The sequence below is a fragment of the Sprattus sprattus genome (genome assembly GCF_963457725.1).
Source record: "Sprattus sprattus genome assembly, chromosome: 2".
NCBI classification, from domain to species: Eukaryota; Metazoa; Chordata; class Actinopteri; order Clupeiformes; family Clupeidae; genus Sprattus; species Sprattus sprattus.
This window is the reverse complement of record NC_137921.1, coordinates 23,489,570-23,516,420: the sequence shown is the minus strand read 5'-3', so window position 1 is coordinate 23,516,420 and position 26,851 is coordinate 23,489,570. Positions and strand designations below refer to the sequence as shown.

The following is a 26,851-nucleotide window of genomic DNA, read 5'->3' as shown; positions in this document are numbered from 1 at the left end:
AGCCTCCAGAAGAAACACACGCACTGTGCATGCAACCATATCACATCTGGTCCCTAGCTCAGGGAACCGAGGTTATATCCATAACCGAGATGTTCCCTATCGCAGTCCGGGACGATGTGATTGATGGGACCGTTTCTAATCCCGCGTGCAACAGTGTCGGCCAATATACATATACACATGCCAGCCCATTCGCCTTGCCCTCGTAGAGGTTCATGTGGCGGCGGCAGTGTGTCTTATAAGGGGATGAATTCAATATAAGAGAAACGGAATCACCGATCTCATGCTTATGAATACTTACACCCATCTGCGCCGTCCCCGGCAATCGAAACTGAATGCACGATGGGCTGACAGACAGCGCTTGCATGTCGCCAACGCGCTTCGCTGACACCAGTGCCAGGAGCAGTGCGGTTTTCAAGAAGCAAACTTTAAGTCCACCGTTTCTAGGGGCTCGAACGGAGGACCCGTGAGTGCCCGTAACACCACTAGCAAATCCCAAGAAGGCCATAGGTGCCTGACAGGCACTCTAAGACGCCTTATTCCAGCCATAAAGCGCGAAGCCAATGGATGATTACCTGGAGATTGGTTAATTGAATTGACCTGGTGAATCAGTGAAGCAGTGATTTAAAAAACCTGAAAGTCACAGGTTCGATCCCCACTAGTGGCAACCAAGCCCAAGTTGCTTAACGACTGTTAACGACTCTTAATGACTGTTATCAGAGTAAGCCTGACTCTGTATAATTACATGCCAGAAACGAATCTCAAGAACATTAAGGTGAAATAATAATATATAAGTTAGGAACATTACACATAGCCTAAGTTAAAACTTTTAAACACATACCACCATAAACATGTGAGATAATTCGACAAGAGACATTGAAAGACAGCTAACTCACTGCTTCGTCAAATAAGAGAGATCAACTGTATATATATCTGGAAACCACTTACAGATTCCGATTAGCTAAATTTGCGTTTGGATGGAAAGGCGTTATCTTTCCCCATCCCACCCATGCTAAGCCATTTCTAGCATAACATGCGATCTACCGTGGAAAACAGAAGGCAGGCGATTTTTTTATCAGTTCTCACCACACAACGACGTCTCATCTTTGCTCCTTGAATGTCCAGTGGTGTAGTCCAGTGTATACGCAGGTATACGGAGTATACCACTTATTTTTCAGTCAGCATTGGGTATACCCACTTCTCAAAACAGGGTGTTTATCCTGTGCTGTATGAATAAATAAAGAGTATACCCACTTCTCCAGGGACCATTACACCACGGTGAATGTCGATATGTAATGGTATGGTGTTACTGAAACTTACTACGTGTAAAAAAGACTAGAAATTGAACGTTTATTATTCGAGTCTAAAGTTTCTAATGTTGCCTCGGGCGCCTTTACGTGAACATAATTAAAACGTCACATAAGTCCACTAAACAATTCCCAATTCGCACGCTCCAGTAACAGAACAGAAATACCCTAGAGGAGGGAAGAATGATGAACCAGGTAGCATACTTGGTCGCACCGACGAGCTAGATCCTTACCAGCAAAGGTGGCTAAGCGGTTAGAAACAGTACCAATAGGTACACAGTACCACTAACCTGAAGAGCGCAGGTTCGGATCTCGCGAAGCTCGCGTAAGATTTCAAACATGTCCTAAGTTGCGAAATGACTATCTCAATATCAGAGTAAGCCCGACTCTGTATAATTACATGCCAAAAGTGAATCTCAAGAACATTACAGAGAGGAAGCTCCGGAATATGAGTGGACCAGCCTCGAAAGTACATTGCAACCCTCGAACTCTGAAAATGAAAGGCAAAGCAAGAGTTGTGATATCCCCGAAATCAAAACCCTGAAAGACAGAACTCTGAAAACGGAAGGCGAATCAAGAAATGTTATAACCCCGGAGCAAAACCCTAAAGACAGAATATTACAGTTTTTCACTATTGTTAAGAAGTAAAAGGCGAAAATTCGGCACAATCTGCACAACCTTCACGTATCATGTATCAATTGCTCGCCCCAAGTGGGAAATACTTAAGACTCCCTTATCTGCATTAGACTCTGATTTTCCTTGTGAACACACTGATGTCAATTATACATCACGTTGTTGTCAAAACACTGTACACAAAGTTCTGTTGTTGCACACAATTTTCAAGTAAAATCTCAAAGCATCAACCTGCAAGACACAAATAGTCAAATCGCTAAACTTTCAGGTCTTTTGACCAATTTGCAGTGAGGACTGCACCATAAAAGTGTCTTGAGCCTCTGTTTTGTTTGGTAAACTATTGAAAACTTTAAAAAAAGATCGACAACCAGAGAAGGAGAGGGGTAAGAGAGAGAGGAGGAGGAAGAGGAGGACAAGAAGGAGGAGGAGTAGGAGGTTGAGGAGTAGGAGGACAGAGAGAAGGAAGAGGAGGACAAGGAGGAGGAAGAGAATGAGGACAAGGTGAAGAAGGAAGAGGAGGAAGAGAAAGAAGAAGGAGAATGGTAATCTCTAATAAGATTTGGGCCGCTGTGGTAGACCATGTTTTCATGGTTTTTCATTAGAACCTTCAGGATGGAGAACAAGTACGAAATCTGTTTGCCTTGTGTACTGTAATACTGCATATCAATAGAATATAGTGTGCTCACAGTATTTGTATTTTACAGGACTGAAAGAGAACCACACTGTGGAGGAAGAAAACACACTTTCAATATTTTTTGAAAGCAAAGAAGCATTTTCCAGGAGATATAAAGGGTTTTGCATTTTTTGTTAGTTGTTTTGGGATTTGTGTTTAGAGTTTTGAGAAAACGACGCATGCTTTACGTAAAAAAGTGTGTTAGCAATTGAGAAAAACTGTAAGCATTTTGTATAAAATTTTATGTCAATACAATCCAGTGTTTGGTGGAACAGGAGACTGAAATTGTAAATATGGTTTGTGAGAACAACGGTATTGCTGTTTTATGTCTGACTATGAAAAATGTAGCCTACACTGATACATTTTACAAAAGGAGAAATGGCTTAATGAGTCATTGTCATTCATATGGTGTGATTCGATGATTGTGTTTTCAATTTTGCACTTCTCTGTGCTGTAAATGCTTGGTAGTGTGCAGCAAATGCTTAGTTGTGTGTACTAAATGAATGTATGTGTGTGTGTTTTGAAAGTATGGCTGTGTGTACCAAATGAAAACACGAGTTCCATTTTGTGAACAGTTAAGAGATTTGATAGCAATAAGTCATCTTGCAAAGGGAGTGTCAGGTTTAGCATTTTGTGTGTGAGGTTTTCAGTTTTCTGTGTGCAGTTTTGAGAAAGCCGTTATTGTTTTGAAAAACGGGTTTTAGCAACAGTGAAAAACTGTAATTAAATTATTATCGTGTACATTTTAATTTCGTTTTTATGGGGCAATAGCTGTAAATGGGAGGGGATACGTTTTGTCTGTTGAAAGCTGACCTACAGACAGAATCTCATTCCGTCTCATCACAAGACGTTTTAATTCAATTCCTTGTCGTTTTCAACCAATGGCTGCAGCAGGGTGTGTGTGGCTAGACTGCTGACAGTCAATATGCTAATAAGAGCATTTCGCACCTCTGTCAGCGGGAGGTGAGAATGCTAAACACATCGGCCCCCCTCCCCTCGCAGGTTCCTTTCCGGGAAATTCTGTTCGTATGCGGTAGACGGATATTTCTGGGGAATGTCCGCGATCAGCCAGGAATGGTGATCATTCGCGGCTGTATCACAGCGTATACGGGCCCGATAATCTTGCTTTTCGTGCAGTGTTTGCCTCTTAATTTTCTTGATTTCGTTCTTGATTCTTGAACACACTCTTACCAAACGCCTTATAGTACTAGCATGTTCTGACGAAACCAAGGAGGTAGGTTCCCCTTCCGTTTTCGATTTTTGTTAGATTTATTTTTAAATGTCAAAATATTGGTTGGAGATATAGAAGGGGCGCCAAAATATGCGCCAGGAGGGGGGGAAAAATTATAATTGTGTTTTTTTTATTTTTTCGGGCGCATTATTTGGCGCTCCCCCTCTAGATGGCGCTCTAGGCGGCCGCCTAACCCGCCTGTAGGAAAGGCCGCCCCTGCCTCAACCTCCTACTCCTCCTCCTTCTTGTCCTCCTCTTCCTCCTCCTCACTCTCTTACCCCTCTCCTTCTCTGGTTGTCGATCTTTTCAAAGTTTTCAATAGTTTACCAAACAAAACAGAGGCTCAAGACACTTTTATGGTGAAGTCCTCACTGCAAATTGGTCAAAAGACCTGAAAATTTAGAGATTTGATTATTTGTGTCTTGCAGGTTGATACTATGAGATTTTTCTTGAGAAGTGTGTGCAACAACAGAACTTTGTGTACAGTGTTTTGACAACAATGTGATGTGTAAGTGACATTAGTGTGTTCACAAGGAAAATCAGAGTCTAATGCAGATAAGGGAGTCTTGAATATTACCCACTTGGAACGAGCGATTGATACATGACATGAAGGTTGTGCAGATTGTGCCGAATTTTCGCTTTTTAGGTCTTAACAACAGTGAAAAACTGTAAAAGTTAAAAAAAAAACAAATACATAAGTATACAAACGTATTGTAAGGTAATAGTTATATCAATATAATGGGAGTTGCTTTGTTTACACATATTTCCCTCTTAAACCAACAAAGTTCTACAAGAATCCTTTTGAAATATTTTACCTAACACTATGATTTGAAATGGTTGCCTGAACCACTTGTAGAAGTATGCATATATCATAGGATTAAACATGGAATTTAAATAGCCAACCCAGAGAAATATATCATATAGTAATGGTGTTATTACATTACCAAAGTAGGGATCAACTTGTCTGGGAAGTCCCGCCCCTCTTCTTCCGGCCAATTTGATTTTGCCTCAGAAGTGGGTCTGGCAAACTTTCTATAGAAGTTCATTTCAGCATTCTCAGGATCCTTGGGGCCAATCACAAAATGGCTTTTGGCTACCTGGCGCGCCATTGGCGGATTTAAACTAACCACGGCTACGTAACAAAAGCTACGGCACGGACAGTTTTTAAACATTGGACATGTTGGCCGCCGAAGCACCGCAAAACTTTGATAAGGCAAGTTTTTTTTGAAAACAGAACAGAAACTTGCCCTGGAACAATTCATACAGAAAAATGTGTTTGCTTTATTACCGATCGCTGTATCGTTGGTCTGATTGGTTAAAGGCGTGTCCAATTACGTGACTGAAGTGGACCGCTGTTGAGAAGTTCGCCAGACCAAGTGAGCAAATGAAATGCAGTGAAGGGGCGGGGAATTCCCAGACAAGGGATCAACTGAAATCACTAGGAAATATGGTATCCATGATAAAAATACCCCCACAACAATAGCTAGGGTTTTAGTGGCTTTCCTCTCCATTTTATTTGTTGATGGCTTTCTAATGACATTCAGATCCTTGTTCCGAATTGTTTGTTCTTGTTCTAGTGCAATAAGGAGGATTTTTATATACATGATTACCAGTATCAAGCCAGGCATGTAAAAAGACAGTACAGTCGATTAAGAGCTTGATAGCAAACTGAACCAGAATGCGTTTCGTGAACGAACTGCAAGAGTGTGCTTGCTCTGTTGCGGCCATGACCTTTGACGTTGCAGCCATAACATCACACAAAAGATCAGACATGGCAACCAAGCTCAACCATTATATTTTGGCTCCACTGACGTCTAGACATATGACGGTGTCTTTGTTGTTCTGTTTTTGTTTGCTTGTTAATTGTGAAAGGGTCTAGTGTGTTACATTTAGCTTGGAGAAGTCTTAAAATATGCTCCAAGTGACATTTGTCTTATTGTGTATGTGTAATTTACCTCCAAAGGTCGTGTTAATCCATGAGTGCACCTGAATTGTGCGGTATTTGCTGAGTTTTAATCTGCTTGTTTTAATTGTGTGTGTTGCGGCTGCAATAAATCTTGTCTGTGCTTCAAATGTAAATATATTTATTGTCTCTCTATGGTGGAAATCAGATGTATGATGGAACTTGCATATTTACCATGCACAAACATTTCAGCTGTCATGGTGATAATAGTTCCAGAGTTTCGTTATACTGATTTACTGAGCTAAGTGTTGATACACTTCGTAAGAAATTATGATCTAGGTAAAAGGAAACATCTCTGCAACAATATGGGAATTAATGCGGTGGCTTGTTCATACGGAAAACAGGTATGTAAACGCAATGCACTGTTCTAAATCTAGCTACAGACAGACTACACAGCTGTTTTTAATTGATGTAGCCTAGAGGTGTATTTGGCTCAATGATGGTTGGGATTGTTAAAATTGTCGATTTTTGGCCAGATAGATTGCCTACTTCTTGCAAAGGCAAGCCTTTGGAATACAGGCAGCTCATGAGTATGGTTGCCTTTGGAACAGAATGTGTACAACATTTAAAATTCTTTGGTGTCGGTTGGTTTTATTGTCTGAAACGTACTGGAATGTACCTTGCGAAAACTTGGGGTAGTGAACCGAAATCTCCAGTATGGCAGATGAAATAATCGCACAGACATTAATCTGTGTGCCAGTTGCATGTTAGCTCCCGCTAGCATGTATGCTAATAGCTTAGCTTAGGCTAGCTAGCTGCTTATATTGTTTTACTATGGGGCTAGGCTAGTTGCTTCGCATATTGTAGCAATGGTGTTCGCGAATGAGTTGTTGATCAAGCTGTCTTGTATACTTACACTTGCTTTTTACATTTCCATGGCTGTGTGTGTTGTGTTAACCCTGTCTCTTACTGTCTGTGTAAGAGGAGGTTGAAACTCTCAGCCCAGCTAGTCATTTATTTATTTTGATGCCACCGCCGTGTTACAGAAATAAAGTCTAGTCCTAGAGAGTGGGTGACATCACAATGGCTCAAGATTCCCCCATGTTAGTCTATGACAGAAAAAGGTGATGAAAAAGAGGAATAAAAAAGGGGTGGCAAGGAGAACCGCCACGAAAAGATATAGCAGGTTGCACCGGATCGGGCCGGACGTTTCGGTGTTTGAACGGCGTCTGTACCTCGAACGAGCGAGGCCTGATTCGATGCAAGAAAAACGGGCGGAATAAAGAAAATTTATGAAGAACAATAGTGTGCTTCCCAGGGTTGCCAGGTCTGTGTGACAAAACCAGCCCAAAGGCCAATCAAAACCAGCCCAAAACCAGCCCAATGGCCAATACAACCAGCCCAAAAACCAGCCCAATATTGTTCCTTCAAAAAACACTGTGTTAACGTGACAGCTAGATAGATAGTAGTATATCAGCTAGACATAGATACCGTAAATCCTCCAATTGTGGCCGGGATTCAATTAGAAGCCGGGCTTCAGATAGTAGCCGGGGTCGTGGTCCATATGAACAAATAAAGGCCTGGACCCGAATACAAGCCGGGGGTAAAATAAAGTAGCCTATTACTGTAGCCTACCAGCATCAGTCCTTCGGCTCAAAGTAGGCATCACAATTTAATTGAATGCATTTCACAAATAGATGTTCTCCTCATGTTTAATATTATAATATGTAATATTGTTGGCTAATTTCATGGGCTGTTGGCAATAAAAAAAAAAAGACATTTCCCCACGTAGGACTACTAGGCGAATGTTTAGCCTAAATGCACGTATCGTATAGCCTACTGTTGTTTATCTGTAACGTTTCAGTTGGCTAGGTTACTTTTTCCAGAAGGTATCATAAAACAGTTGTAGACTTACGTAACTTTGATATTAAATTCAAAGAGATGGTGTATGCTGATTGATTGCTGAAGAACATTCGGGAGAAAAAGCAGCAAAGAAGTTTGACATTGACCCGAGACGAATGCGATAGGCTACGACTAGCAGGTGGAGGTAGAAAGAAAGTTAGGCTGGATATCAAACCAGGTCGTTGAATACATTTTTTCAGTCCGCGATAAGCATAATAGAGTGTCTAGAAAAATGATTAAAATCAAGGCTTTGGGAATCTTTTTCTCCGTGACTGACAGTGGAGACCATAACTCCGATGTTTATTTTTTACGTTGACACACCGCACCTAAAGCGCTACGCGATGTGCAGGAAGTGTTGAACGCATATGCAATGAATTAGATTAGCCTACTGCAATTATTTAAATAATACAATTCTATAACAGAAGATAAGTAAGAAATAAAGGCCTGCCCCTAATACAAGCCTGCCCCAAATAAAGGCCGGAGCGCTGTGCAGCCTAAGTAAATAAAAGCCCCGGCCACAATTGGAGGATTTACGGTAGTAGTATATGAGCTATCAGCTATGACAGCTAGATAGATAGTAGATATCTATTTTTTTTAGCGGTGGGTCTGGGAGTCTCGTGGCAGACTGAGAGCATGGTGCTTGTGTCGCGTCACATGCCCCATGTGTGTACGTGCTGATCTGAAGTTTGGTAGGATTTGGGTATAAATAAATCATTTGATTTAAAATATGGATTTGTATTCATATAATTTGCATGCAAAATAGGTCTTCGCGAACCAGCGGACAGAGAATTTAACCCGCGGCAACACTTCAAAAGAAGCCCAATTCCGCGGTAAAACCGCGTACCTGGCAACACTTCGGGCAAGCAGTGGCGGCCTTTCCTACAGGCGGTTTAGGCGGCGGCCTAGAGCGCCATCTAGAGGGGGAGCGCCAAATAATGCGCCCGAAAAAAAACACAATTTTGTCTTTCCCCGGGCACATACTTGGCGCCGCTTCTATATCTCCAACTAATATTTCAATATTAAAAAATAAATCTACCATTAAGGTGAAATGAGCCAATGACCGAAACGGAGGGGTATGTTCTTCATTGGTATCGTCAGAACATGCTATCATAGTAAGGCATTTGATTCGAATGTGTGTGTGTTTTATGAAGAGGTTTAAGCCCAACGGCGTGCATGACTAGACGGGCAGGATTAGAGAGCTCATCAATTTGCTCTCCTTATCGTTGTTAATCAGATGAAACTAATGATGATGAAATCTAGCAAGGTGCAGGCCAATGTACTTATGATGTACAATACACATTAAGGGTTGCTGCAATATGTTATCATGAAAACACTAATGAACACAACAATATCACGTATGCCTATGCGCAAAATAACTTATTCTTTTAACGACATTGAAGTGAAAAAATACATTTCGCCACAAAGCTAAATTTAACAAATAATGATAATACATACTGTAACGTGCCGGCATACTCGCCCCATAATGCCGTGCGGCGGGCGCATACTTTACTATGTGTGATCCACTAACGATGTTCCTGTTCCTTACTGTTCTTATTGCATGTCGTTGTTCTGTGTTGGGACTGAGTTTATACAGGTGTGTGACGGTAACACAGTCTATTTGCTGCGATCGTTGTTGTGTTTATGTGAAATAATTGCAGTCTTACAAGGCAAAATAGCGTTTGGAAGTTGCAATTCCGTTTTCGGGGGGGGGGGGTGGGGGGGCGGCGCCAGGAGTGAAGCTCGCCTAGAGCGCCAACTGTGCTAGGTCCGCCCCTGCGGGCAAGCACACTAATAACAAAACACAACCACCTTTACAGGTGACATTGTCATAAAATTCTTCCATTCCTAAAATATTGAATTCTAGAAAGACAATTCCAAAACCAAATAAACCCGACACCTTGCCTTCTTTTTAAACAGAACTTAATGTTTCCTGTGTGGGCTATACATGCATGCCTAAATGTGTGGCAACCGGAATATAAAGTGGATAAAGGCCTTCAAGTTCCGTTATACAAAATTAATGTTTTTTTTGCCTCCACTTTGTCCATTCATTTTGTATAATGGGACACCTTGGTGGCTGTTATCACTTAAAAGAAGAATCTGGCAGAAGAAAAAACATGAAATTCTGTTGGTATAGTGAGACTGTATAAATAGCCAGATATACTGTATGTTCATTAAACATAAATAACACATCAAATAAGTAGTAGGCTCTTGGAACTGATATTAATGGCTTAAGTTTTTAACACTGTTTTTTGCCTAATTATCTCTCTATAAAGTGTTGTGAATTCACTTTTATTCAAAACATTGGTGAATATTAAAAGATATTAAGCCTTGACAGCAACAATACACAATTTCATATTTGTTGTCTGTGAACATTAGTCATGCTCAGAAAATAAAACCATTCAAGATGGTACAGTTTAGGGTTGACTGATAACATACAAAATATCTCAGTGCAGTCAGCATGGTTCTTGATGAATGCTGTTGAAATATTTTACCTGAAAAAATGATTTTAAACGCTTGCCTAAACCACCTGTAAAAGTAGGCATATACAAACGGATTAACTGTAGAGTTGAAGCCAACTACCCAGCCAAGTATATCATGTGCTATTATTGGACTTCTGTAACCCAAGTGTGGATCAATTGAAAAAAGAAGAGAAAATGGGATCATTGATAAAAAAAAGGAGACCCATAATAATGGCTAGAATTGATCTGACTTGTTCCTGTGCAACAACAAAAATGTTAAGATATATACAGGCCATTATGATGCCTGGCATGTAGAAAGACAGTACAGATGACAAAGAACTTGAAAACAAACTGTGTAGGAATATGCAGCTACCTTCACACACAATACTGTTATAGAGCTCCTCAATACCTACAAGATTAAACTCTTTAAAGACCACCCCAAAACCAAATATAGATGACACAACCCAGCTGATAGAAATCATTATTATCACAACTGAAATGGTTATCTTTGACTTATACAATAGAGGTTGACTTATGGCATAGTACCGATCAATAGTAATCATTGTAAATCATTGTAAGATTTATAGTTGATGCAGTACAACACGTCATAGATGCACTTGTGTGAATTTTGCAGAATAATTTCCCCAAATACCAGCATGATTCAACAAATCGCATAATGATTTCTATCAGCTGGGTTGTGTCATCTATATTTGGTTTTGGGGTGGTCTTTAAAGAGTTTAATCTTGTAGGTATTGAGGAGCTCTATAACAGTATTGTGTGTGAAGGTAGCTGCATATTCCTACACAGTTTGTTTTCAAGTTCTTTGTCATCTGTACTGTCTTTCTACATGCCAGGCATCATAATGCGCCAGGAGTGAAGCTCGCCTAGAGCGCCAACTGTGCTAGGTCCGCCCCTGCGGGCAAGCACACTAATAACAAAACACAACCACCTTTACAGGTGACATTGTCATAAAATTCTTCCATTCCTAAAATATTGAATTCTAGAAAGACAATTCCAAAACCAAATAAAGAGTGGAGGAAGGAAATAAGAAAAGAAAGAAGAGTGAAAGAAGGAAAGAAGAAAGGAAAGAAGAGTGTAAGAAGGAAAGAAGAGTGAAGAAAGGAAAGAAAAGTGGAAGAAGGAAAGAAGAATGGATGAAGGAAAAAAGAAAGGCAAGAAGAGTGGAAGAAGGAAAGAAAAATGGAAGAAGAAAATAAGAAAGGAAAGAAGAGTGGAAGAAGGAAAGAAGAGTGAACAAGAGTGGCTCTGGATGAAGAGATAGAGAGAGTGAAAGTATTGAAAAAAGGAGATAAAAATGGAGTGAAGAAGAGAGATTGAGTGTGAGAGAAAGTTGATTGAGAGAGAAAGATGGAGAGATGGAGAGAAAAAAGAATAGAGAATGGATGGTGTCTTAATGTTCCTAGTTACAGTTAAATTGAGAGGGACAGAGAGAGAAGAGGTTCTTTGGATTTGGCACAGGTGTCAGTAAAGCACAGGTGCAAGCCAGTTTAAAGACCCTATTATGATGTCATAATGGCCCAATGTAAGTCAATGGGAGAAATGTATATTCGTTTTTCTTTAATATCTTAAAAAGTATAACGTTTAGAAAAGTGAAAAATACATAGCATAAGTGTCGTTTACAAGACCTACGCGACAAAGTTTGAATGAAGTTTCTACGTTAAGCGGTTCGGGCTGAATTAATCGCAGAAAAAGGTAACAAGAATAAGAAGAAGAAGAAGAAGAAGAAGAAGCCTAGGAATAACAATACAGGGCATTTCATGCACTGTAATAAGATCACTCTATTATGATAATGCTGCTATTGTCATAGCGATCATCAAAATACTACACATTATTATATGGCAACGACAGTACGAGCATTCTGATTGGCTAATGGGTAGTCATGCCAGCCGCGTATTGACGTTCTAGCCGGTCTGAGGTCTGATAAGTATTCTTATTGCACACCCCATCAATCTTAAAAATGAGTGATACCATGTACCAAGTACTAAACATTACATCCTTAAAAATTAGCGATATATCAACAGCCATGAGCATGTATTGATAGAATCAGGACTCCTATTATGAAATTATCTGAGAACAGGAAACCAGTTGAATGTCGTGGTCATAGATATCTTAGATAAAGGATAGATGGATTATGGCAGACTCTTGAATGTCCGCACAGGAGGCCATTTTGAGGACAGTATAGCTTCCGGTAGGGATCAGTGGTACGTTAGGTGATGCAGTGATCTTCACAATCGTTTACACTCTTATCTCGCGGAAATTTTGACGGATTTACAAATGACTTGATTTACAATCGTCATTACCTTGGTAATAATTCTGAATGCTTGAACATGTTGAAATGTGCAGCTTAATTGTGTATCACGGCTATTGTGTATCAGTCATTTTACATCAATTGGCGAGTAATTGTTCTTTCTTTTCAATATAACTTAAGTTGCACATGATTTCCAATCGGGTTGGTTTGTTAAACATCTTACATTATGATTTCGACAGGAAATTGCTGACTTTATTGCCAATGAAGATGCCAGAATTTTGTGCAATCTGCTCTATTGAACACTCCCCTGAAACGAGACCTGTCAGAGACCTGTCAATGTTATTTTCATATGAAAACCCATGTTTATAATTCTTCATAAGTATGAAGTGCCATAAGAAATATCTTACGTTTATAACAAACCAACCCGTTTGAAAATCGGTTGAAAATTGAGCAAGTTCTGGTTATTTAAAAAGTACCACTACCAACACAATGTTAAGGGGGAGTGAGCTATACTGTCCTCAAAATGGCCGAAATGTGCGGACATTCGACTCCGTCGGCCAGAAACGCAGGCAGGATATCCAGCCTTTATTATAGATATCTATGGTCGTGGTAACATGACAGTTGATGAGAGTTGAAGAATAAAGACTCAAGACTCCGCGAACATTTTGATATCGGGTAATACTTTATAGGTCTTCAGAAGCAGCGAAAATGTGTTATTGAAAGTGATGATGAAGACTTGACTACTATAGTTTGAAAACGTCTTGGTTACTTACGTATCCTCGGTTCCTTAAGCACGGAACAAGATATAATAAGCGGGACTTGACCTAGTGTCATGGACTTGTTCGAAGAACTTATTCATTCACGCCGCTAGGCAGGGAGAAGTGCGCCGGGCTCTGGCCCCGCCCCCACCGGAGCCTATAAAACCCAAGGCGCGCTTTTCCATCTTCCTTGGATCAAAATCTGAGCGTCGAAACACCCACCCAAAAGAAGAAAAAACACTGTATCACGCAACTATTATTATATCTTGTTCCGTGCTTAAGGAACCGAGGTTACGTAAGTAACCGAGACGTTCATTATCGCAGAAACTGCGATATAATAAGCGGGACAGTTTCCATTAGCGCGTGTAAATACAGTGATTGCCATATCACCCCAACTTTATTATGCTTTGCCCTCACGGAGGTTCATACAGCAGCTGGTGGTGAACGTTCATAGGGCCTTACCCGTGCTTGTGAACGCTAGGTTCTCAATGTGCACATAGCCAAGGGGATCACCGATCTCCCTGATCATAGGATTACCCATTAATTAGTTCATTGCGTTAGCCAAGCCGAGGCTGATGAACACATATCTTACTAAACCTTCTCACGTTTAGTATCTTGTTCATGGCACTCCTTCAATAGAGCCGATGAACACAAAACACTCTCCTCAGGTTCTGGAGATTCGGAGACCGTCAGCCTACAGAGTGATTTTTAATAACCTACACCACTAAACTGTTAACGTTTAGGGCTTTGTTCACTGCATTCTACCACGTAGAAGCTGACAAACATATAAAACTCGTCACTCTCCGCAGGCTCTGGAGATACGGAGATCGTCGGCCTTCAGAGTTATTTCCTAAAAGACCACTAAACTGTCAACGTTTAGGGCTTTGTTCACTGTATTCTACCTCGTAGAATCTGGCAAACACATACAACTCGTAACTCTCTTCAGACTCTGGAGATTCGGAGATCGTAAGCCTAGAGTTATTTTTAGTACACCACTAAACGGTCACCGTTTAGGTCTTTGTTCACTGCATTCTACCACGTAGAAGCTGACGAACACATAAAACTCGTAACTCTCCTCCGGGTCTGGGGATTCGGAGATCGCCATCCTGTAGAGTACTTTCTAACATCAACTAATCTGTCAATGTTTAGGGCTCTGTTCACTGCCTTTTACAACGTAAGAGCTGATGAACACCTGCACTATTTATTTATTCCTAGGCTCTGGTGATTCGGAGATCGCTTGGCTGCAGAACGCATTGTAACTAAAAAATTGGTCTCAGCCACATCTAACATATAGAATCTAATGAAAGTGTGGCGAGAACTCCAGCTTGCTGCCTCATATATCTCTTCCACTGAGACGCCTTTTAACAAGGCTCAGGAAGAAGACAACCCGACGCGTCGAGTGTGCACGAAGTGCGCACGCCGCCTTGCCGGGGGTCCAGAGACAAACCTTTATAAGACTTGTATACTATCCAACGATAGAGGATTGGTTTAGACAGAGGTCTGCCTTTTTCCCGTGCCCCGAAGCACAAAAACAGCTGATCTGATCGTCGGAACGTCTTGGTGCGCTCCAACAACGGAGAGCGCGCACCGGACACAGCGTATTCAAACGCTCCTCCTCTGCCGAAGCAAACGGAGGAGGCGAGAACTCTGCCAACTCAATCACCTGATTACGAAACGGTGCTGCTACCACCTTAGGTGTGTATGCAGCATTAGGTAGGCTATCATCCCTGTCTTGTCCCCAGCGATCGAGAACTGAAGGCACGATGGACTGACGGACAGGGCGTGCCTGTCACCAATGCGCTTTGCTGACACAGGTGCCAGCAACAGCGCCGTATTCAACGAAACACATTTTATGTCCGCTGTCTATAGGGGCACAATGGAGGCCCTGTCAGAGCACGTAACACCATCAGTAAATCCCATGGCGGCACCGGGTGCCTGCCCGGCACTCTGATACGTCTCACACCAGCCGCGCTGGTGGATGATAGCCCGGGGGTTTATTATAAATACCTGCGTGGCCGGCGGAGATGGCTGCTAGGTAAACCTTGGGAGTGGAAGCAGCCTTCCCCTCCTCAAATCACTGCTGGCGAAATTCCAGAATGACGCCCAGCGCGCAGTTGATAGGATCATGTTGACGCGCAACATACCACCTTTCGAAACTGCGTCATTTTAACGTATATAGAGACCGGGTCGAAGCGGTCCGTGTGCTCTGTATCGTTGCCACCACTGAGTCAGATGAACCTGGGGCTAGGAGCCTATGCCTTTCAGGTGACAACTCTGAGCTGCCACAGCTCTGGGGAAAAACGCATCTAGACGTAAGCTCAGCCATTGCTTAGCGCGTCTATGCTTAATCGGGGGCTGTCGCCCCCAGCTAGAACCACAGTGGGCAACAGGTGTTCTCCCTGTTGGCAAACAGGTCCACCTCTGCTTTGTAAAAGCGTTGCTATATCAGTTCTATCACCTGAGGGTGCAGGCACCCGTCTGCCGCCCGGGGGTTGCCTCTTGATAAAAGGTCTGCTCCGTAGTTGAGCAGGCCTGGCATGTGTAGCTTACTGCTCTGATCAGGGGGAAATACGCCGCTGTCCACGGAGTAGGCGGTTCGCCCATTGAAACAGTAATTGAGAACGAACCCTCTTTGGCAGTTTATATATATGCCATAGCGGAGGTGTTGTCCCTTCTTATACGCGCATGATGACCCTCTATCATGCATCTGGCGTTCACCACCAGCTTACTGTACCTGTCCTCAGTGGAGCTGAGCTTCAGGGAGAGGTACCATATTTGACATGGCCCCATGCGTAATAGTCCTCGAGGCAGCGCTACCGCGGCTGATGCCATCATCCACAGAAGCCTTTGAAGGCAGAGGGACGTTACCGCCTGTGTTCGCTTGAACCGGCGTGTGCATGATTGGATGGCTTTTATTCCCGCTGGGGACAGACTGACCTTCATTGGGGTAGAGTCTAGTACAATGCCTAGGAATGGAGCGCAATGTCGAGGTACGTAGCGCTTTCGCCTCTGTTTTTTCTAACGAGCCGAGTCGATGCAAGTGTGCTACCACTAGATGGCAGTCTTGCACCACCGCTGACTTTGAGTGGGCACATGTTAACCAGCCATAGAGACAAGGGAGAAAGCGTATTCCTCCCTCTCTCTACGTAGCGATGGCTGTCTCTGCGCATTTCGTGAATACGCAGCCAAGACAGGCCGAACGGGGGAACACGAAATTGGCATGCAGTTCCTCCGAATGCAACCTTCAGAATCTCTGATGTCTGTGGCGAGTCGGTATATGAAAATATGCTTTCTTTAGATCTTAGCGACACAAACCAATCGTTTGGTTGTATGAACTGAACGAGCGTGCGTGGGGTCAGTATCCTGAACTTCAATTTATTAAGTGCTCTGTTCATTTTACGTCGATCTAGTACTGGACGACAACTTCTATCCGTCTTGGGGATGATGAAGTGTCCATGCATAGCTCAGAGGCACCCAGCGCCCTTGCCTCTGTATTAACAGGTCGGGTCGATGCAAGTGTGCTACCACTAGATGGCAGGCTTGCACCACCGCTGACTGAGTGGAGCATATGCAAACCTCTGAACTGACCGGGTCACACCGCCGAACCTCGGAGGGGGCGGGTGAACTGCTGTACGTAACCCACTGTTATTGTATTAAACACCTACAGTGACGCTGTTAATGTGAGCCAACTGTCCGCGCAGCTTGCCAAGCTGTGCTTCAAGTAGAATTGATCGGGACCTAGGCCCGCTCATTATTCAATAGTTCTAGACCTGCCACCGCTCTGCCTAGGGAGAGCTCTGGGGTGGCTAGATCTGGGGTGTCCCCCGCATAGTGTACGAATACAATTGGGTGTACGAACAACGTGGGGGAAGTTACACAAGCATGCCTTATGTCTGGCCCAAAGGGGCAGTGGTTATGACATGTGGGAATGTGGTGCTTGGTGGAATACTTTTACGGTGCTTGACATGAGCTCTGCCTGTGAGCAACGTGTAGTTTTCCTTGGTGGCCATGGATCCACCTCACCCCGCTTCATGGTCAACGACCGAATTTCAGGTGGCGGGGTGTTTGTTGTGGCCCTTGCCACGATCAGCAGTGCGCTGTCGTCCCGTGTGGGTAGCGCCCTGCGTGGAGCGAGCTGGCTGCTGCGCTTGCGGCTGCGTAGCGGGCAAGAACTGATTTCGATTCCCGCCTTCACCTTTGCCGAGGTGTGGGTGAGCGGAACTCACTTCTCATGCCCCGCACTCGGGGTTCGCTGTCCCGATGACTGCGGGGGCTCGGAGCTGCTTGAGCGAGGCATCCAAACCTGCAATGCCTCCTCGTTCTTTTGCTCCTCCTCAATTTGGCTTGCCACGCTGGCTCCCATGACTCTCCCCAGAGTCTGAGAGTTGCAGCGTTCGGGACGGATCTCCTGACTGCTACCCCGCGATGCTGCCAGCTCTGTCAGGAGCTTCGCCTGCTAGCGCTGTAGCAGCGCAGCCGTGCTCGTAGAACATGTTGCCTGCCCAGCCGCTAATAGGCTATCTCCACCAGAGCCAGCCTATGCCTGACCACCCACGTGGCCAGGCGAGGGAGACCGAGGTATGCCTAGTGGATGTAACCGGGGAAGCCCGCGGCACCGGTCCAGCTCCATACTCGCCTCCTCTCCTGAGGCATGTTCGTCGGAGTAGTCGAGCAGACTTTCCGACTTAGTGGTTTATGTGCTCCGGGGAGATCGGGAAAAACCGGAGGGTAGCGCCACCATCTCAGGGTCTTGGGCGACCAAGAGGGCAGTCGCGACTGGCTGTCACCCAGGGTGGCTACCGGACGCTGAACTGCCTGGGGCCAGAGGGACTCCCAGCCCTACCGGGGAACGCTCCCCGGTCGGCGCTAGACTCGCCCCCTCCTACGTCGGTGCATTCTCATAACGCGAGACGCCTCTGGGCCCTGGCTATAGACATAGCCACACAAATGTCACACCGGGGCGTCACCGCTCAAGCTGCCTCCAGCAGCGGTCGCCCTTCTCCCAAGCATGACCACCGTCAGGGTATGCTTGGCGCGACATATCTGAAACACAAGAAAGATTAAAAGAGCACACTATCACCGTAAACCAGAGGTTAGCAACCCAAGCTAGCAGGCTAGCCCCATGCTAGTAGGCTAGCCAACCAAGCTAGTAGGCTAGCAAACCAAGCTAGTAGGCTATCAAACCACGCTAGCAGGCTGGTCAGAGACCGGCCAGCCTTACAAGTTAGACAGTGAAACTCGACTTTCTGTACGACGAATCGAACTTGTAGCACTCTTGAGGTAGTGAAGGTTAGAGAACCTTTAACTCACCAGCTCATATCGAGTTAAGTTTAAAATAGAAACAAGTAATACGACCGTCTGTAATGGAGCGTCGAATAGTCCTTGGAACGTCCTAATCTTACGCGAAGATTTTGAAAAGGAAGATGGAGAAGCGCGCCTTGGGTTTTATAGGCTCCGGTGGGGGCTAGGCCAGAGCCCGGCGCACTTCTCCCTGCCTAGCGGCGTGAATGAATAAGTTCTTCGAACAAGTCCATGACACTAGGTCAAGTCCCGCTTATTATATCGCAGTTTCTGCGATAAGGAACCTTGTGTTTAACTGTAAATTAAAGCCATTAAAGCTGAGCCCTGTTGTCCGTTTTCTATTGATCATTGTAACTTGAAGTTAGCAAGTCATTGTCTGCTAGGCAACACCTGAAACACTGTGTCCTGAGAAGACTTGAGAGCTGAACAAAACGACATGATTTCTATTTACAATTACCATTTATTTTCAAAATGAAAAGAGCTTAAATGCCATATAATAAACAACTTACTAACCTCGACCGTTCGGTCATGCAGGTATATCAGACTTCGGCCCCGCAGCATCAACCTCGCTATCGCTCGGTCGATACCTTACGGCCTCTGTCTGATATTTACCTGCATGACCTCACTCTCGGCCAGTAAGTAGTTATTATAAATGTGTTTCCTGTTTGCCGAGTGGATGCATGTACGGCCCCGGCAAACAGATCACAACAAAAAACAAATTAAATTACTACTTGTAATTTAGTACCGCAACATCAATTGTGTTTCCTGTTTGCCGAGTGGATGCATGTACGGCCCCGGCAAACAGATCACAACAAAAAACAAAATGTTCAATGCCAGAAAAACTAAACATATCTAAGTATTGCAATATGCAACAGGCAAACCGACACACAGGTGACATGTCCCTGGTTGGTGAAATGATTCATCTGTGTGTTTGTTCGTGCTGATTCCCGACTGACAGACCTGCAGACTGATTCGTCATTTCCTGTTTGTTAGATGGATCAGGAGGAGCCTCCTGGGCCTGATAACTCCCCTCCTCAGCCCGCCCCGAAACGCCCCTGCAGACCGGCTCCAGAGCAACACCAGCATCGCCCACGCCCTGCTCCCCATCCTGGGCCCTCAACTCAGTCATCATCCCCTTGACGACTTCTCCCGCTGGATGTGACGACCCCCACCCTGGTCATCGGCAGCTCCATGGTCCGAGATGTCCACACCCCCCCCTTCAACAAGCGGCCCCTGCAAGGTCCACTGCCTCCCCGGAGCCTGGCGTGTTCCAATCGCTGATGGATGTGGAACTTTCCCTCCCCACCCCCACCACTCTGCACGTAGTCTCTCTACCTGGTCTACCTAGAGAAACCCTCGGCCAACCGCACCCACTGCCACTGCATTGCCGTACACCTACTCTACCCAATACCCTATGCTAGCATTTATGTACAATATACATTATTGCCTCCACCTAAATGTTTCTCTGTCCCTACATCCCCTACCCCTGTAACAGTAACCCTATTGCCACAGTAATCTGGTCTTGTCTGTATCATGTATTTACCACCAGATGTATGTACACATATGTCCAGTGACCAAATGCTGGCTGTGTATTGCCCCTGTTGCTTCCTTTCCCCTTCTGCCACACTACCCTTCCCCTTCCCCCCTTCCCCCCGTCCCACCTTCCTGTCTCCACCCGGCCGACCTCAAGCAGATGGGTCCCCCCTTATGTGCCGTGGTTCTGCTCAAGGTTTCTTCCTGCCTAACAGGGAGTTTTTTCTTGCCCCTGTTGCCGTTGTGCATGCACTAAGGGGGTTCAGGCTCTGGGCTCTGTTAAGCGCCGAGAGGCAATTGTATTGTTATGGCGCTATACAAATAAAATTGAATTGAATTGAATTGAATTACAAGATCAGATTCAATTATAAACATTTACTTTGACTTAATTTTTTTTTCAAACAGTTCACAATATCAGTATTCACTTGAAAAGGAGAAGTTGTCATATGATTAGAGAGGGAACCATTTCTTCAGTGGCATTACCTGAGAGAAGCGATACTCATAAAGCCTGTCATTGAAGAGGGAGGATCTAATTTATAATGTGTTTCGAGTGAAAGACACAGTGACAACATTTTCTCCTCCCACTGTTTCATCAGGCTTTAAAATTCCACCAATAGAAAAGGCCCCCAACAACAGTGTCTTAAAAAAACACGTTTGAAAGTATAAGGGGCACACATTTCATGTGTCTAAATTAATAACTAAAATACAAAATAGAGAGTTTTTCAATGTACTTGTATTTCCAATTTGTTTGGCTACCACCGAATTGCCACCATCATTTTGCCGAAAACCTTTCCCAAACAAGATAATTTTGAACGCATTTCTAAACCAGATTTAAAATAGGGCATACACAATAGGGTTACAGTTTGAATTTAAATAACCTATCCACACATCCAGGTATGGAATAACCAACAAATGGATCAATTATGTTACAAACTAAAAAGTGCAGCCAGAGTGCCAAAAATACACCCATAATAATGGCAAATGTGGTTGCCTTTCTCTCCAGTTTGTAAGCAGCTGATGGATTATCCTAGAGGTCCCATTCATATTGTGCTTGTCTTGAATTGACAGTGCTTGTTTCTGCGCAATGAGGTAAATCTTTGCATATATGCAGAGCATTATGACTCCTGGAATGTAAAATGAAAGAATGGAGGACAAAGCCCCAGACAGTCCACCCTGAAAGAGAATGCAAGCTCCTTCACAGTAGAAATTGTTGTAGTAAAACTCCTAAAAGCCCATAATGTTGAGCTAGAGGAAAATCATCCCGAATCCAACTAGGGCAGGAACGCTCGAGCTGATACAGATCATGACCACGGTCACGGAGGGAGTGATGGTGGTTTGGTAGCCAAGAGGGTGGCAAATAATATAGTATCTGTCGATAGCAATGAGACACAGATTGAAAATGGATGCGTTGCATAGCATCACATCAATGCTCGAGTGAATCTTGCAATAAAAATGACCCAAATACCAGCAGTTTTCCACGGACCGCACCTGTCACGGAATACTTGACGAGACCAGAGGTTACTTGAATGACTTTATTTTGCGAATGGATATGCAGCACAGATAAACAGGGATGCCGAACGGCTTCACAGGGCGCGTTCGATCCTCGGTAGTAGTCCAGCCCAGGAGGGGCGCAGGCTTGCAGCACTGCTAGGAATTAGGTACGGGTTCACAAGAACACGAAATCAAATCAAAGAGCCAAGCTCTGAAAGTAAAAGGGCGATCTAACAAAAACCAGGAGGGTTAACAAAACACGAGTCTAACTCGGACACTTCAACTAAACTACACACTAGCAAAACAGAATGGAGAACAAGCAAGGCAAGAGCAAGCAGAGACAGAGAATCTTACGGGAATGCAAGACGAGCTGAGACGTGTGATAACCTACAATGTGCGATACCAGACACCGAGTGTATTGTGAGTGGGGTATGTGACAGGTGTATGTGATAAGTCCTTGTGAACACTTAATGTGATGCAGGTGAGTGAGTGTGCAGGTGCGAGTGATCAATACACCTGTGAGTGTGAGCAAGAGAGCGCTGAGGTGGGTGTGGCTGGTGCAGGTCCGGGCTCTGACGTGACATTTACCCCCCCCCCCCCCCCCCTCCAGGAACCGCTCCTGAGGGCCTCGGACCCTGACGGAATGGGCAGCGGTTGCAGTTTCCCTGCTGGTAGCTGTCTGGGTGTCTTCGCCATGGCACAGGCAGCGCAACCAGCCACGAACCTACGAACTGACTCGGCCATGCCACGCCACCAGAAGGTGTTCTTCAGCAGGGTAAGGGCCGCGACGGCCTCTTGGTTCCAGGGTAAGGACTTCGGCTGGGCCCGTAGTAGAGTGGTTAGGGGCGCTGTGATCTGTCTGTAGCCTCGGATGAACCGTCTATAGAAGTTGGTGAAGCCGAGAAAGCGTTGCAGCTCCTTCACCGTCTTAGGTTGTGGCCAGGTCTTGATGGCACTCACCTTCCCCTCGTCCATGCTAATGCCGGCCGGGCTAATGTAGTAGCTCAGAAACCTCAACCGGTCCAGGTGGAACTCACACTTCTCCCCCTTGGCGAAGAGGTGGTGTACACAAAGCTTCTGGAGGACCTGGGAGACATGCTGGACGTGTTCCTTCTCGTTCCGAGAGTAGATCAAAATATCGTCGATGTAGACAATCAAGAATTGATTCAGGTACTCCCGGAACACGTCGTCCATGAAGCTTTGGAATACGGAGGGGGCGTTGGCCAAACCGAAAGGCATCACGCAGTACTCGTAGTGGCCACTAGGGGTGATGAAGGCCGTCTTCCACTCGTGCCCCTCGCGTATTCGGATGAGGTTGTAGGCGCTGCGAAGATCCAGCTTTGTGAACACCTGAGCCCCCTGCAGCTGCTCCAACGCGGACGGGACGAGGGGAAGTGGATAGCCAATCTTGACCGTGATGGAGTTGAGGGCATTATAGTCGATGCAGGGCCGAAGTCCTCCCTCCTTCTTCTTCACGAAGAAGAAGCTGGAGGCCGCCGGGGATGTGAAAGGCCGGATGTAACCCTGCTGAAGTGCCTCCTGCACGTAGTCGTCCATGGCCTTCCTCCGGAAGAGTGAGAGGGTAAACCCTTCCTCGCGGCACAGACTCACCGGGCAACAGGTCGATGCAGCAATCCTCCAGGCGATGAGGGGACAGGTGAGATGCAAAAACATCAGAGAAGGATGCGTACTGAGAGGGGAGCTGATGACTGACCTGTGTGTTGGTGCTCTCCACCGTGGTGGCATGCAGTGCCAGTCGTGCTGGTGTGGTGATGGGCTGATGAACACGAGGTGGCGCAGTGGTGGGTCGTGAGACGACGGTGAGGCAGCGGTTGAAGCACTTGGGGCCACACTTTGTCACCTCTTCGGTCTCCCAATTCAGCGCGGGCGAATGTATGAGAAGCCACGGCCTTCCAAGGATGAGGTCGACCGTTGACTCCTCCAGAACGAGAAATTGGATCTCCTCCTTATGGAGGAGGCCGATCTTGAGTTGTACCGGAGAGGTGAACTGCCGCACCTGCCGTCTCGTGAGCGGGTGACCTGTGATAGAGTGCAAAGAGAAAGAAGTGGTGCTCGGGATGCGTCGCAGACCTAACCGCTGACATTAAGACCCCGAAATGAAGTTGCCAGCGGACCAATCAGGGCTTTGTGTCAATCAGGGCTTGGGCTGTGAGGGACGTAGAAGGAGAAGTTAGTAAGTAGAGGGAAGTAGTAGGAGAAGTTAGTAATACAGGGGTACATAGGGGATTACACATTTGAACCTTTTGTGGATTCGAACTCACCCCGGAGGGGGTGGGGCGAGTTGGACACTCCGCCACCACATGACCCCTACCCCCACAGTACAGGCACAAGCCCTGCGAGTGCCGGCGAACTCGTTCCTCAGGGGAAAGTTTTAGTGTGTTAATGTGCATGGGCTCCTCCTTGCCGCTGTCTCTACCCCTGGTGGGCTGCCAGGCGCGAAGAGATGAAGGGACGCGATGAATCGACACGAATGGCGAGCAGAATGAACGCTCCAAGCCGACCGTGTCGTCTTAGCCCGCCAGCTGGAGCCGTAGTTCTGGTTCGATCCCCTGGCGGAAAACGGTGATGAGAGCAGGCTCGTCCCAGCCAATCTCACTGGCCAACGTGCGGAACTGTTGTGTGTATTCCTGAAAGGACATCCTGGAGCCCTGCCGTAGGTGAAGCAGCTGGACCTGGGAAGAGGAGTCTCCCTCAGGGACAGCGAACACCTCCCGGAAGTGGTGAATGAATGCATCGTACAAACCCATGGCAGGTCCCTCCTGATGCCACACCGTCTCTGCCCAGCGAAGCGCCCGACCCTGGAGAAGGGAGATGATGAAGGCGATCCTCGCCCTATCCGACGGATAGCGCTGAGCCTCCATCTCGAGGATGAGTGTACACTGGAACAAGAAGCCCCGATAGGCGGAGGTAACTCCGGTGAAGGGAGGGGGTCTAACTGCCGACCCAGCCCCTGGGCAGGGACCGGCCTCTGAACTGGCTGAATCCATCCGGCTATCGGTCTGGTATTCTTTCACGGAACACTTGACGAGACCACAGAGGTTACGTGAATGACTGTTTATTTTGCGAATGGATATGCAGCACAGATAAACAGGGATGCCGAACGGCTTCACAGGGCGTGTTCGCTCCTCGGTAGTAGTCCAGCCCAGGAGGGGCGCAGGCTCGTAGCACTGCTAGAAATAAGGCACGGGTTCACAAGAACACAAAATCAAAACAAAGAGCCAAGCTCTGAAAGTAAAAGGGCGATCTAACAAAAACCAGGAGGGTAAACAAAACACGAGTCTAACTCGGACACTTCAACTAAACTACACACTAGCAAAACAGAACGGAGAACAAGCAGAGACAGAGAATCTTACAGGAATGCAAGACGAACTGAGACGTGTGATAACCTACGATGTGCGATACCAGACACCGAGTGTATTGTGAGTGGGGTATAAGAAGGGACTGTGACAGGTGTATGTGATTAGTCCTTGTGAACACTTAATGTGATGTAGGTGAGTGAGTGTGCAGGTGCGAGTGATCAATACACCGGTGAGTGTGAGCGAGAGAGCGCTGAGGTGGGCGTGGCTGGTGCAGGTCCGGGCTCTGAGGTGACAGCACCATGTAAGGTGTCATCAAAAAAGCACCCACAAGCAGGCGCCAGCGACTGGATGAGATAATTGGTTGGAGTGTGGAGCTGTTTGAAATGAGCCACTGTGATGATGACCAGCAGGTTACCCATTTATCTTTGTCATCCTGGGGCTATTGTCCAGAGCTGTTTCTCCCTTTTGCCCTGTCATGCCAGTGTCATGTGCCCTGTTTCCCTTGGGTGTGTCCCTGGTGTTAGTCAAACCTCAGAACTGGTCATTAGTTATCTTTGGACAAAAGGACCATTATTTGGTGTTAGTGAGTAGACACTAAATATATGTGTCTATACAACTAGTTTGATACATTTTCAAATGACTACAATGGGCAATCAAATTTCATTACAATTATTTCTCACAACGATTATGAAGACGAGCCTTCCTAAAAGCCCAAACTCTGATCTGTCATACAGTATGTCAACGTGTTTAGTATGAAATGTTTATTTACCTGAAATGAAAACTTAAACAGCTCGGTTTGAGTTGATGCAGTGGCAGTACACCATTAATCAGTGTAGGCCTACGTCACCACAGGCCTACGTCATCATAGGCCTACACTGGCTCATGTCTGCACTGGCTGATGTCCATGTCCACAACCTCACCGCTTCTGACAAAACTACTAGGGGAAACACTGAGAGAGTTATGTTAAATAATCATGAGCTCAATATTGACCAAAATAATCGTGATTATGTGGCCTCTCACATGTAGCTTTGACAACTGCACATATAGCCCACATCATACAAAATACGGTTTATCTTTATACAGCCTTAAAATACTGGGATATGATTTATTTTGGTTCAGATCACCCAGCCCTAGTCCATATACTGACATCGTTGTGTAGCAACTTTTGTTAGTGGCTTTGGCATAACTCCTGCATACGATATATTGATCTAATGACTTATATTCTTATATCCCCTTTGTCAAAAACCAGTCTGTGTTAGGCTTTCTCACGGCAAGGACCCAATCGCAAACCAGATTGAAAAAAACTCAGATTTATTTTCTTCCAAAAACAGAACACGCAAAATTTCCAAAAAGGGCAAAAACACAATTCCAAAACGGCAAACACAGAAAAGCAAAAATCAGAAAGTCCAAAAGATATAACAGGCAAACAGAATTCCAAGGGCAAAACACAGAAAATCACAAAACAGAAAATCGTATACAATACCACTCGGGAAAAGACAGAGTTCGGGAATTGACCCGCATTGAAAAGAATTACAATCCGACAGTGAACTAAAGCGGGACAGAACAATATATAGCAGGGGGAACAGAATTACACAGGTGAAACATTTCAGGTAAAGCAATCAACGATAAATTGGGGCAAGGATAATTAACACAGGTGAAACGAATTCCTGCACAAACTTTCAGCGAAAAGAATGGGAAATGAGCAATACACGGGTGAAAACAATAAGGGGAATTGACAAGGCAAGGGAGAAACAATTAGGCCAACAAATCACGGGTAAAAAGGGAAACTGGTGAGTACTGAAGGTCAGGGAAAGGCAGATGAACAAAACAAACATAGGAAAACACGTAGTAAAACAGTAGCAAACAGAACACAAGCAGCGATCGCAATACAAATGTCTTAGATCGCTGGGATCTTAACAGTCTGGTTATGTAGAGATGATTCTCAACTGAAGCACCTGAAGTCTGGTGCTGATCTGAAGTCTAATCTTCTGAATAATACGAAAAAACCAAAACTGTTTAATGTGTGTCTTCAGGACATCTGTTTATCCCTCTGTTGAACCTTCTTACAGTGAAA

At 45.1% G+C, this 26,851-nt stretch overlaps 2 pseudogenes across 2 annotated transcripts; both read right to left on the bottom strand.

Moving 5' to 3' along the window:
* Window positions 1-9,407: 9,407 nt before the first annotated feature.
* LOC308381717 (trace amine-associated receptor 1-like) lies at window positions 9,408-10,780 on the bottom strand (annotated as a pseudogene). The gene is made up of 2 exons: window positions 10,083-10,780; window positions 9,408-9,419 (listed from the first exon to the last, which is right to left on the bottom strand). The product of its transcript is annotated as a trace amine-associated receptor 1-like (transcript).
* Window positions 10,781-20,822: 10,042 nt separating this feature from the next.
* LOC308381706 (trace amine-associated receptor 1-like) lies at window positions 20,823-25,196 on the bottom strand (annotated as a pseudogene). The gene is made up of 2 exons: window positions 25,076-25,196; window positions 20,823-21,454 (listed from the first exon to the last, which is right to left on the bottom strand). The product of its transcript is annotated as a trace amine-associated receptor 1-like (transcript).
* Window positions 25,197-26,851: the final 1,655 nt, after the last annotated feature.